Source organism: Cucurbita pepo, chromosome LG06, assembly GCF_002806865.2.
Source record: "Cucurbita pepo subsp. pepo cultivar mu-cu-16 chromosome LG06, ASM280686v2, whole genome shotgun sequence".
NCBI classification, from domain to species: Eukaryota; Viridiplantae; Streptophyta; class Magnoliopsida; order Cucurbitales; family Cucurbitaceae; genus Cucurbita; species Cucurbita pepo.
In genome coordinates this window covers 8,435,312-8,449,313 of record NC_036643.1, presented here as the reverse complement: position 1 = coordinate 8,449,313, position 14,002 = coordinate 8,435,312, and positions in this window count along the sequence as shown.

Sequence of the window (14,002 nt, the reverse complement as noted above, 5' to 3'; positions counted from 1 at the left end):
ATCTATTTTATTAAAGTATTACAGAGATCGATGGTAGCACTCTAGTTGCACGTCTTGAACTAGGTCACGTATTCATTTGAATTGGTTTGAACACATATAGTCTCGGGTCATCCTCTACAGTTGTAACGTGTTGCTTCGTCAATACTGACTTGCATTTCTTTTTCTTTCATTAAACTCGTAGTGTTTTAATTATTTATCCACTACACGAGGAAATATAAACACATTCAAAGGTGGAAGAAAACCACGTTCTTACAATTTCATGAAGTTCTCCAGAACTCCGTCTTTCAGTCTGAATATAACTTAAAGTTCCTTCATGGAATTTGTTTGACGTTCTCTCAAAGATCACTATATTAAAATTTCATAATATAATACTTTATAAATCTACGGGATCTAGAAAAATTGAGAATAAAAACTCAATAATCATACCTTCCGTTTTTCTTCTATTCTTGATTGTGTGTCGTGATTTAAATTTTTAAGTTGGTTCTCCCAAAGTAATAAGAATTTCTTGTCAAGGTCGTTTAGTCAAATTCCGACTCCAAGCTGCTGTTTGGAGCGGATTTTGATGACCCTTCCCTTTTCTTTTCCTTCTTTGATTTCTTTTCATTATTTCTTCATAATTCTAGTCGGGATTTGAGTGCTACAAATGGTCATTTATTGTAATGGATTTCATACCTAATTCAAGTTATTAACTCTAGTAAATGCTTTTCTTTTTACTTGAACCATTTTTTTTCAACATGGTAAGGAACAAAATGTTAGTTAATATTATATTATGATTATTTTTCACACGTTGATAAACAATATTCTTTACTTTTTTTACTATGAGCATCTCTAAAAAAAAATGTTTTGGATACTAATTACATAACTGGACACATAAAAAAGAGAAAAACTCCACTTCGATCTTAGTTGGTTTGACCACTGCACCTGTGCTCCTATCCGGTGGAGGGCAATGGTTGGTGGGAGTGCTGCTGGCCCTTCGATGTGGCCCAAAAAGACGGTTAGTATGAGTATTACTGTTAGGGGTGTACATCCAATCCGACAACCCGGACTAACCCAACCCAAATTTTAAGGCTTAGGTTGGGTTGTTTTTTCTGAACCAGAAGTGACTCGGTTCGGTTTCGGGTTCATAGTTTAAAAAATTCGGGTTGACCCGAAACCAAATTAAACTTATAAATTAGATTGAGAACTCTGTTGTATGTAAAGGTCCATCAAAGTGACAATCTGGGTTTACTAGAATACTCATTGCTCACGTTTGAGATGTTACTCTTTTCTTTTATTGTTGTCGAGGAATTTATTTATATTTAATAATTATAAATTGATTTGTGTTTGTGTGCTAACTTTTAATATTTTTTATGATTAATTGAATAATTATGAATGGTGAATAAATAAAAAAATTTAAAAAAACTTTTTAAAAAAAGTTAGTAACTGGCTAACCCAACCCGAAAATAGAGGGTTGAGTTGTGAAAATTTTTGGGTCGGGTTGGGTTACCAATCCAACCAACCTGAACTTTTGAGTTGGGTCAAAAAAATCTTTCAACCCAATCCAATTCGGACCATATACACATCTAACCACTGCCAGTTTTCTTATTGTTGTTTTGAAGAGTTGAACTTGAAGCTTCAATGGTTTCTTTCTTGGCAAAATTTTTAATTTTTTAATATCTCTAGCTTTGAATATATATGACTTAATATGTGAAAGTACTGTTGTAACGACTCGAAAATTTTGAAGGTCTCGAGCCACGGATCGTTACTCAAGAAAGTCGAAATAAGAAAAACGCGTAAAATTTGAAACATTTAAACACGTGCATGTAATTTGAAATTTAATTAAAATAGTAATGAATCTTTTGTTTTTATAAAGAAAAGAGAAAAGACCACATAGATGCAACATCCTTCAGACAACTATTTAAAATACATGAAATGCCGGATTTAAAGGTAGGTACAAAGAAACCCGACTCAAATATGATGGAATTCTTTATAGCCAACAGCCCCATGTGCCTTCGCCTCGACCGCTACATCAATTCTCACCTGAAAAGAAAGTTGGAGTAGCAGGGATGAGTATATAAAATATACTCAGTAAGCGGCTTGCTGGTAGTTCATATTTCGTTATTAAGTCTTATTGATCTTGTTCCCACGTTCGGTATCTTATTCTCTCACTAGGATTCATTCTCCCATATAGGCTTCTTCCTAGGTTACACCCTAAGATTTCTCATTCCACTCTCTTGGTTCACGGTCCCATCGGGACCTCCAGTCCTCGGAATATTCTTAGGTCCTCTAGGTCTCCTAGTTAGTCGCTTCTGCTAGCCACTCTGATCACCGTCATCATATCTCGAGCACTTGAGGCGCGACCTCGGTGCTTAGGGTTCATGCATTCTAAGACTCGACCAACTCTAATGTACCAACGTGGACCCCTGTCTCTCGTGACAGGTTCAATTAAAGGAAACTAACTGGCAAACTTCCTATAAGTCCCCACAAGGTACCATCAACAATCAAATGACCAATTCTATGGTTACGCGGACCCCTGACAATCGAGTCAGGTTTACGGTTAGAGGTTAGTTGGCAACCCCTAAACGTCCCCACTTAACCGCTAATACTGTAACATATGTGACGGAGGCATAATATAATGATCTAATCATGGAAAGCTAATCATGAATCTCAGTTCATACGATAGTGCATACGCGTTTCAGCAAACATACACAACCACAATCAACATGTGTCCTCTCATCTCATTCTATGCTCAAACTTCTAAAACACACTTCTTATATCATACTTTCATGCATACTATGAACGTAGCTAGATTCAAGGTTCCAAGGTGCCACCTACTTGAAAAGCATGACACTTTATGTTCGGACTTGCGTCTTTAGTCCAAATTTTGCCAAACTCCTCAGACAATTCCTACATTGGTGCAAAAATGGAGAATACCATGAGAACGACGTCAAGATCGGAGTTAAAGCAGGTGAGTTAAATCACAGACCTCTGTTTGGGTCGGGTCGGCTGCTCCCCGGTTCGCATGCCCGTGGTGGGCAAGGCGAGCGTAGGTTGGGTTTCAGTCTCCTACCTCCGGCGGCCGGATATTACAACTGTTCTATCCTTTTATTTTTCTACCCACTTAGTCTTTAATATAGAAATATTTCTTTGACTTGGCCCATTCACAATAAGCTTTGAATACTTCTTTTTTTAAATAACATCGCGAAAGTTATNAAAAAAAAAAAAAAAAAAAAAAAAAAAAAAAAAAAAAAATTATCATTTATTTCTTGTTTGGAAATAATTCAACCATCAAGCAAATAAATGATAATTTATTTCTTTTTTATTGTTATAACTTTCCCGTATGTTTTCGAAAGAGATATGTACACCGCAACATGGATATGTACTCCTTTTTTCGTTGGTTTCAAGCAATGTAAGTGTATACTAACCCGCAATCTAGCCTAAAAAACATGTTACAAGTCTTTTTTAGAGAGTTCATACATGCATATGTGATCCGTTTGTAGAGAAGTAATATGTATCTAATCCTACTTTGAAAAGAAAGCAGAACCAAGGAGTAGTAACAAAAATATAGGTCCTACCATGAACTATGGCACAAGTGATTACATTTCTCGAGACGACAGGAGGGTAACTTGTAGNTTTTTTTTTTTTTTTTTTTTTTTTTTTTTTTAAATACTTAAACTATATTAAACATTTTTCAATAAAAGGAAAGTCTCGTATACAAATAGGGGTGTACATTCAACACGACAACCCGACAACTTGGACCAACCCAACTCGAACTATAAGGGTTGGGTTAAGTTGGATTAGCATTTCGGGTACGGTTGGGTTCATTTTTCTGAACCCGAACTAAATCGGTTCGGTTTCGGGTTCATAGGCAAAACTTTCGAGTTGACCAGACCCAAATAATAATATATAAAATATATTAATAATCTTTTTGTATTAGCAGGTTTGCTAGAGTGGTACTGAGTCTAGTTTGAGGACATTCATGTATTTATTATTTATTTGTTCAAAATTGTTATATCACAATTTATATATATATTTATTTTTTTTCTAATAGTTTAGGACTCTCTACAATCACGTATAAATAAGCATATTTTAATTAAAATATTTTTATATATCTTTTAGTTTTGTTATATACAATACACTTAAACTAATCATTTTTATTGTTTATTTAATTTCATGATCTATCTTGTATTTTTGTTACTTTAACCAATTCTCAATAAATGTTGATATTTAGTTGTCTTTAGCTTTATGATAATGTTAAACTATGTTAATATGTTACCATTTTTTTCTAGTTGTTTTTTATTGAATTTGTTTTTTTTTTTCAATAATTATAGATTGATTTGTGCTTGTTTGTGAACTTTTAATATATTTTATCTAAAGATTATAGAATAATTATAAATTGTGGATAAATAAAACTTAAAAAAAAAATTAACAACACAACCCGAACCCAATCCGAAAAATAGAGGGTTGGTTTGGGCTGGGTTGTGAAAAGTTTTGGGTTGGGTTGGGTTACCCATTCAACCAACCCGAACTTTTGGGTTGGGTCAAAAAAATTCCCCAACTCGACCCAACCGAACTATGTACACCCCCCATATACAAATGACGATATAAGTTGAGGAGGTTTTGGAATAAAGTAATAATAATAATAGAGAGATTTTTGTGTTAAATTCTAGACTTTATGCTCAAATACGCCTATAGAATTTATTTTTAAACATTGATAAGAGATGTTTTTTTGTTTAACTATGTTACGTGCTATTTTTAATTATGAATTGAATTTATGAACATTTAACCCGTCTTATTTTAAAAATAAGTTAAACTTAAGCTGTAAGATTTAATTATAGGAATTAAACAGACTTTTAATGGAGCTGTAGTCTATGGATAAAGTTGGATGTCTTATTCAGATCCAAATTGTTACTAGGAAAGTAGGGGTATATCTTTTGTGGTCTAGTCTTATATAAACTCATAGTCTAGGATACCCTCACTCACATGGCTTCGCATGAACAATTTAAATCAAAATCATTTGTAACAAATTTAGAGTGGATCATATGAATAGTGTAATCAAGATAAAACACCCAACCTTATCTATATACTATTGACTCTTTACGTTTTTACATGATTATGATCATCTCCTTTGTCAACCACGGCTCACTATCCTAAGGTACACAGTCTATTAAAGCTTTACTGATTTAGGTCATCATCAAGTCAACCTAACTCTAGCGTCATAGTCTTGTTTATGTGTAGATAAACATGTTGAATATGAAGAATAGACAATCAATCGTGTTGAACTAAACATACTATATCATGTGTTCATACAAGCTCCATTGAGTAATAATACCCACCGATCGCCTAGAGTATAGACTACAATACATTGGAAAGCATTAAATTCTACGTGTATCTTAAATTGTCATCTTAGGGGCATTTTGATAATTTTATATATCATACTCGCATTTTCTTCTAAAAATGTATTTCTAAGGTTATAAATATGCATATTCTAATAACCTAAGGTAATATATGCTTGCATTCTATCACGTCTAAGCGATCCGTACACGTATTACTTAAGAAGAATGTGAATGGGTATGGACATGAATGACACGTGCCTTCCAAATCTAGATTTTTCGCGTGTTATGAGCTCCAATTTTTCGAAAATTCTCGTAGTACGTCCTAATTAAAGTCATAATTAAGTTAATATTAAAATTGGAGTGAACATAGTCAAACGGGACAAAAAGAAGCTCACCACACGCTTCATGCATCTCTCACGTGTTTGGAGGATCTCCCATGCACATGTAACGCACGACTTGCTCATGCGCTTTACGAAGATGACTCGTGGCAACTACTTGACATTTGTCAAGCTTGTATTCCCACATCTCTTCTCAAGTGCGTACGTTCGATTCGCTTTAGCATTGCATACTATGCTTGTATGCAACACGTGGCGCTCAATGATAGGTGCGTCCAAGTTTGATCAGGTTAGGCACTCAGCTTGAGTCGTGAGTGTTGAACAAGGTCACACATTGATTCGCATTGGGTCGAAGCAGATGTAGTCTCAAGTTCTCCTCTACAGTCGTAATGCTTGACCTTGTTAGGCACTGACGTGCATCTCTTCTCCTTGTCGGACCCAAGTCCTCTACTGGGTTTGATGTATTGTGCTTCTCTTCGCCTAACGTGTGTCAACCTATGATCCGTTTTCAATTTTCTTTTTATTCCTACTATTTTATTTGATTTTTCATAACTTTTTCTACCAAATTCAATTCAACTCGGTTGTGTCACTAAATTTGTAGTGTTTTAACTCTATTTTTTAAACAAAAAATTTCAATTATTTATTAACTACACGTGGAAATAAAAACACGCTCAAAGATGGCAAAAAACTATGTTCTTACCGTTTCTTAAAATTAGTAAGAATTTCATCTTTCATTATGTGTCGAAATCCTCTCAAGATCATCGTATTAAAATTTAAGAATGACATTTCATTATATTTTAAAACAATCTACTTCGTACTTTACAAAATCTTAATTATAATCTCTATTTAAAAAAAAAAAAACCTGAAATAAAATTAATTGGAAGATAATGGCAAAAATAGTAATTTTACTTTTGTTCAATTAATTGTAATATATATATATATATATATATATATTATAGAGGCTAGTTTTTATTTTAATTAAACGAAGAGGAATTAGTAAATATAATATTACGATGGTTAAAAATATTTAGTACTGAATTATAGTTTTTATATATATATATATGGTTTACCACAAAGGTATCTTTCCATTAATTACTCTTTCTATATCCTTGTAATTTATTTGATTATAAATAGAAAACTTTCATAACTTTTAGTAAATATTCTCAATGATTAATTTCATGAAAAATAACATTTTTAATCATAAAAAGTTATACAAAGTTAAAGAATAATGCTACCAAAATCTTTAATTTTTCACGGAGTTATTTCTCTACGAAAAAGTTTTGGAGGCACTAATTACACAACTGAACGCAAAAAAGAGAGAAAACTCCCACTTTGATCTTAGTTGGTCTGACCACCGCCACCTGTGCTCTTCTTTGGCGGAGGACCACGGTTGGTGGGAGTGCCGTTGGCCCTTCGAGATGGCCCAAAAAAACGATTAATCTGAGTGCCACCGATAGTATTCTTACGCCGCCGTAGATAGCTAGCTTTAACATTATCGTTGTTACTGGTTTGAAGAGTTGAGCTTGAAGCCTCCATCGTTTATTTCCTTCTTTTCTAGCAAAAACTTTGAATCTCTTGTTTCTATGAAATGGGTGTATGGTAGGTCTCTTTAAATATAAATGAAGTGCGTGTGAAAGTACTATTCTATCCTTTCATTTTCGTTGAATATTGAAATCTCTCGTTGACTTAGCCCATTCACAATAGGATTTGAATACTTCTTTTGAATAATCATGCTGTTCCTTTGACTTTCAATCATTATGTCGTATGAGACCAAAATGCACTGACTTTGACCAAGTCAACGATCAACCAAATACTCCTATTTCCACACATTTCAACTTTTAGGTTTCATTCAATTCAACTATAAACATTATGAAATATTAATTTCTGTANTTTTTTTTTTTTTTTTTTTTTTTTTTTTTTTTTTTTTTTTTTTTTTTTTTTGGTATATCACAAAATAAGTACTTTTAAAATCTATCAAGCACAATTTGTTTGCTTCGTGTTCAAAATTGAGTGGGGGAGGATGTCATGGTCATGCTTATCTAAGGCGTGTTGTCTATGGCCTCATGATAGATATCTCGGTCTTACTTGTCTAGGACGTGTTGTCCATGGTTGCATGTCCGTTCCAAACCCCTTTTACATGCTTTCATCCTAGATAGGCCTTTAACATTTCATATTGGGTCAATACGGGGGTGCATGATCGCTCACCAAAATCATGTCTACATCCACCAGGACTAAAATGCCCCAAAATTTATTATAGGGAAATATGACTAGTTGTCACTTCTTCCTACCTTGAGTTATATGATATTTAAGTCGTGGTATTCGTTTCTTTGCTTATAGTCATATAACGTTAATTTCTTTAATTCTTCAAACTGTTTCTAATGTATTTCCTCACTCACGTTTTCTAAACATTTTCTCGTAACATGACTCGAGGCCCGTACATACGCCGATGTTGTTCGCGATGTCCGAATTTCGCAAGACTGACTTGTTCGTTTCGTTATAACAAGTGCCGCACAATCGTTGTCCCGCTATTACAATAACGCGATTATAGCAAGTGGGAAATAGTCATTTAGAATACTTTATTTATGTAAAACCTACTTTAGGAACAAACTTTTGTAAAGTAAATGTGACAAAAAGTATTAAAATGTTAACTACGTTGAAATATAAAATTCATTTTAAGTTCAACTAAGGAGTTTTATTTTAAAGTGCTACCTTGGAAAAGTAGTCCTAAAAAGGTATTTTTGGAAAGTATAACACTCGAGCCTAACAAGTACATAACTCTCAGTTAAACACCTTCAATTTTGAAAATTTCGAGATTTTATTAGGAACGTTAGAAGGTGAAAATCAAACTGGTGCATAAGGAAAAAAAATGTTTGGGACGCTTCGGGAGACCTAGAAAAGATAAAAATAAAAATCGATTAATTGGAAATTTTTGTGCAAAGGCAACGGGGGCAAAGAGGTAATTTTGACCATCACTTGCGACTTTAAGGGTTTGGGTTGACCTTCAAAGAAATGAAAAGAAGAGAGAGTTAGGGTTTTGTGGGTTGGAAGAAGAAGAAAGTAAAGAAAACGCTCGATCCGATGGTTGGACGTTAAGAATGAGAAATATAATGGGGATCGAACGTCCAAGAAACATGGGTGAGATAAAAAATCTGATTTTCATTAATGTTCACAACGTTTAAATAAAATACAAACTATAAACTAAATAGTAGAAATAAGAGAAAATATTTTACAAACCAAATCTAAAAATAAGATCAAATATATCAAATATACTATTAACCAATTCTTAAACCTAAGCAAAATCTAACTGATTCTATATAAAATTTATTCCAAATGGATTTTGCACAAGATTCTTCCCTAGACCTACTTAGAAGATCAAGGTTAATCGATTTGGGTTGTTGGATTATCCGATTTTGTAAAGAGACGAGCAAGAACGCAAGGTCATTCCCCGGATCTTTAGTTTTAAAATTTTGCTCAAAGATCGGAGGGTTTTGAGTGCTTTTAGGTCATAATATTTGATTAGGATGATCTAGAGAAGGTTTCTTGCAATTTTTGTGTTAAAACTAGGCCAATATTCAGATTCGAGAGATTTATAATTTCAGTAAGAAATTATATTTGTTCTAAAGTTTGTACTCGATAATTAAGGTTGTTGTGTGCCTAAAAATTACAAGAAAATCGTATATGGATAGGTGGATTAGAAAACAGGGCAATCATAGCCATTGGTAGAACACGTGCCAGATGTGTATGGCGCTAAACAAGAACACGCGACACGCCAATTTTTCCAACCCAACTCACTTGACCACGTCCGATTCTAGACCCAAGCAAGTGAATCAGAACCCTACACCAGAATCAAAATCTTGATCCAAACCCGACCCTGCGACCCGAATGGTGATTCGCGACTACAACTTTTGCCCGCGCGTGGAAATACGCGTGGAACATTCTTCCAGCACGTGAGAAGCGTGTGAGTGCACGTGAGTGAACTTGCTTCACCCTTGTTTGGCTGCATCTAATTTCAATACTAATCCTATTTTTTTTTTTTTTTTTTTTGAGCATGTACACCCACATCTAATGGCTAAAATTGTCNTTTTTTTTTTTTTTTTTTTTGGTGTAATTAGGCTTGTCCATGAGCTTTTCACAATTTTTTTTGTGACTTTTTCGGCCCGTAATTTTATTAAAAAAGACGTGACAAACATGTAAGTTTCACTCAATATGAAAGGGGACGGTTAGTTTTTGAAATATTCTTGATTGTACCCTGCATACTATATTTACGAACTTAAATCTATTTGTACATAATCATGCAACTACGGTGGATGAGATATTTGTGTATATGTGCTCTGGATGCTGATAGATGTTATTGTCCCGTTGAGCATTTATGATTGTGTGTGTTAGCTACACATTAACTCAAGGTGAATGATTGTGTGATTCCTCTCGATAGAGAATAAGAAATATGATTGACATATATCTAGGGTGAGAACGTAGATGGGCTAGGCAGTGACTTAGGATTGAACGCCTCCAGAGGTCTGAGCACGATGGAAGCATGAAAAATGATTAGAGGGTGATACCCTAGAGTTCTTTACCACAACATACCCGAGGAGTTGAATTTGATGAAGTTGGAGATGTGAGTTACTATCAAGACCACTAGACGGCCCTGAAGACCTAGTAAACCACATCGGCATCTCTTAAAGATGAAGTTATATTCCTAGGCCGACAGCATCCACTAGAGGAGCTTCCACTTCCCTTTCCACTCAAGACAGTATTGTCGAGCTAGGTGTGATACTGGTTAGGGTCATGTTATTCAGTAGTAGATCACCTACTTTGCACGGCAGACTCGTCACCTACTTTGCACAGCAGACTCGTCCTATGGGAGGGCATTGATCATGTAGGATATCAGTTGAGCTACCATGTACAGGGGTAGTGCACCTAACCTTTGGTGACTTCAAGGCTTATGGGATAGGTTCACCAGCTAACTCCCTCATGAATGACGAATAGTCCAGCACTCACCATGTGTCCCTCACCTGGTACAAAGTTATTTAAAGTAGCAACTCATCTTCAGATGTCGGTTACCGCTGCAAAGACTAACTTTTCTACACAGGAGTGTGTATAAGAAGTGTTGAACCTCTAGAGCCTAGAGTAAAGCCAGTGCTTCATTCTGGGTCAAGAATGTGATGAGAGCTTACAAATAGGTTGCCATACTTCGTAAATTTATACTCATTCCTCTCTGCATCTTCTTTTTCATGTTCATGATGTTGTTGATCATGGCAACGGGGTGCTCAGGAGCTTAGTAGTAACAGAAGACTTGTCGACTCGAGGCGTCTATCTAGATTACATATACGTAGCTAACATTTAGTACACGTCATGTATCCCGTTACCCATTCCTCATTACATAAACGTAGCATACATAAATATGTGTTTTGATTTCACTATGATAAGGATTTAAATTCGCACGAAATTTATTACTATTTTTCGGTTCTCTACCTCATTCACTCTTCCTACATTACATAGTCTTTTGAGTCACATTCTGTCTTTTGACGCCTTGAAATTCATGGTGTGACAGATTTAGTATCAAAGCAATCGGGTTGTTAGTTCAATAGACACTTAGGGTAGATTGTTGTTAATCCATTGTGACTCAGCCCGCTAACACACCCCGCCACGACTTGGTTCTATAGACATGTCCTACATTACATAGTCTTTCTCGTCTAATTGAATTGTTGGCTTGTTGTATGTGTGGTTTTTGACTCGAGGAATTTTTTGACATATAATGCCTTTACTTTAAAAGATCATTTAGTCTCTTTGCCTTTAATTTCATTATATTTTATAACAATCTAATTCTTATATTTAATCAATGTATTTTACCAAAATCTTAATAATAATCTCTAATATTAGCCTATGTTTGATTTTTATAAATAAAAATAAATAAATAAATAAAAAATAAATAATTATAGCTTTTATTTTTATAAATTTTTGAAACATATTCTTCTCGTATTAAAAAATTATAATTATTAAAATCCAAGATAAATGGACTAAAATAGTACTTTAATAGCCACCAAAATTTTTACTTTTCCATTACGAGAAATCTATTTCGAGAAAAGTTTTGGAGCACTAATTACATTATTGGACATAGAAGAGAGAAAACTTCAACTTCGATCTTAGTTGGTCTGACCACCGCCGCCTGTGCTCTTCTTGGGCGGAGGACCACGGTTGGTGGGAGTGTTGCCCGCCCTTCGAAGTGGCCTAGAAAGACGGTTAATCTGAGTGTCACCGCGAGTGTTCCTACGCCGCCGTAGATGAGATTTGGCATTATCGTTGTTGCTGTTTTGAAGAGTTGAACTTGAAGTCTCCATTGTTTTTTTTTTTTGGCAAAAATTTTGAATCTCTCTTGTTTCTAAAAAAATGGGTGTATGGTTGATGTGATTCTTTAATTCGTTGGAGGATCCTTTTATATAAATAAAGTGAGTGTGAAAGTACTATTCTATCCTTTTATTTTTCGTTGAATATTGAAATCTCTCTTTGACTTAGCCCATTCACAATAGGCTTTGAATACTTCATTTGAATAATAGTGTTGTTCCTTTGACTTTCAATCATTGTGTTGTATGGTCCAAAATCTACTAATTTTGACCAAATCCTTGTTTGGAAACAATAAAACGTTCAAGACAATACTCCTCTTTTGACTTTTATGTTTCATTAAATTCAACCCTAAAGATGTTTTATTAATATTATGAAATATTAATTTTTTTAAAAAATCAAGTATATTATTAGTAGTAGTATCATGCAAGACATGATGATGATTGTACTTATCATCATAGAAGGAGAAGTAACTCGATGTAAATGAACATACCATATGTATGAGGTCTCTAAACTTTTCATCTTAAATCATTCATGTGACACAACCCCACACATCCTTCACATGTACTCTAGGTAACATGCATAGGGATTGTGTATCAGAAAACTCTTCATCATATGCAACATGACATCTCATACATGCACATTATCATAATATGAAACATTATCATATTATGTCATATCATCATTATACATCTTATGTCATCATGTCATAATGCATCATCATTCTTGCTTACCATCATATCATCGTAACATTATCATAATGCATCATTGTATTGTATCAATTCAAGTCGTCGTACCATCATAACCTCATCATAATACATCACATCATCATAATACATCATCATAACAGTGTAACATTATCATATCATATCAATCCACATCATCATATCTTATCAATTCGCATCATCATATAAGCATACACGGTACGTGCAAGGGCCACTGGACATGTGCACATGTCATCATACATAAGACAAGTCTTCTGACCGAGCCAATAGTAAGACTACTTACTTGGTTTGTTTTGGCCGAAGTTCTATCTAGCACCAAGTTTGCTTGCTTTCATTCTTCGAATTCATTCTCACTTATGTCGAGACTTCAACTATTTTGAATATAAACTTAATTGTCTCAGTAAACATGGTGTAACACCCAAAAAAACAAACAAAATTAACTCCAACAAGAATAAGCCGCCCATGTAAGACCCAAATGATCAAAAGGGAAGAAATTAAAGGATTAAGCAATGACAAGGGACTTAAGCAAGCCACTCATACACACTAACAAGTAATCTTTGTTGGATGAAAATGTCCCACATTGGTTAATTTAGGGAATGATCATGGGTTTATAATATAAGAATACGCTCTTCATTGGTTTGAGGCCTTGTGGGGAAGCTCAAAGCAAAGCCATGAGAGCTCATGCTCGAAATGGACAATATCATACTATTGTGGAGAGTCGTGTTCGTCTAACATGGTATCAGAGCCATGTCCTAAACTTAGTCATGCCAAAAGATTGGCAAATCCTCGAATGTCAGGAGTCAAGCCTCCTCGAAGTCAGTAAAAAATGACAGACTCCAAAGGTGGAGTCGAGCCTCGATTAAGGGGAGGTGTTGGATGAAAGTGTCCCACATTGGTAATTTAGGGAATGATCATCGGTTTATAATATAAGAATACACTCTCCATTGATCTGAGGCCTTTTGGTGAAGCCCAAAGCAAAGACATGAGATTGTCAAAGTGGACAATATCATACCACTTTGAAAGGAAAAAGTACACTTTGAAAGGAAAAAGTAAGTGAAAAGAGCAAAAAGGTCATTTTTTTCAATTATCAAGAATCTTTCCAAATTATTAATTCCTTATCTAGAAGGAATTTCAAGATGCTCCAAAAAAAAAAAAAAAAAAAAAAACCAACAAGAGATATAGAAGTTTTAGGAAAATTATGAATTTGGGAGGAAAATCATAGGAAAATTATGAATTTTGGAGGAAAATCATATTAAAATATTCTGAAAGTGCAAATTACCAAAATACC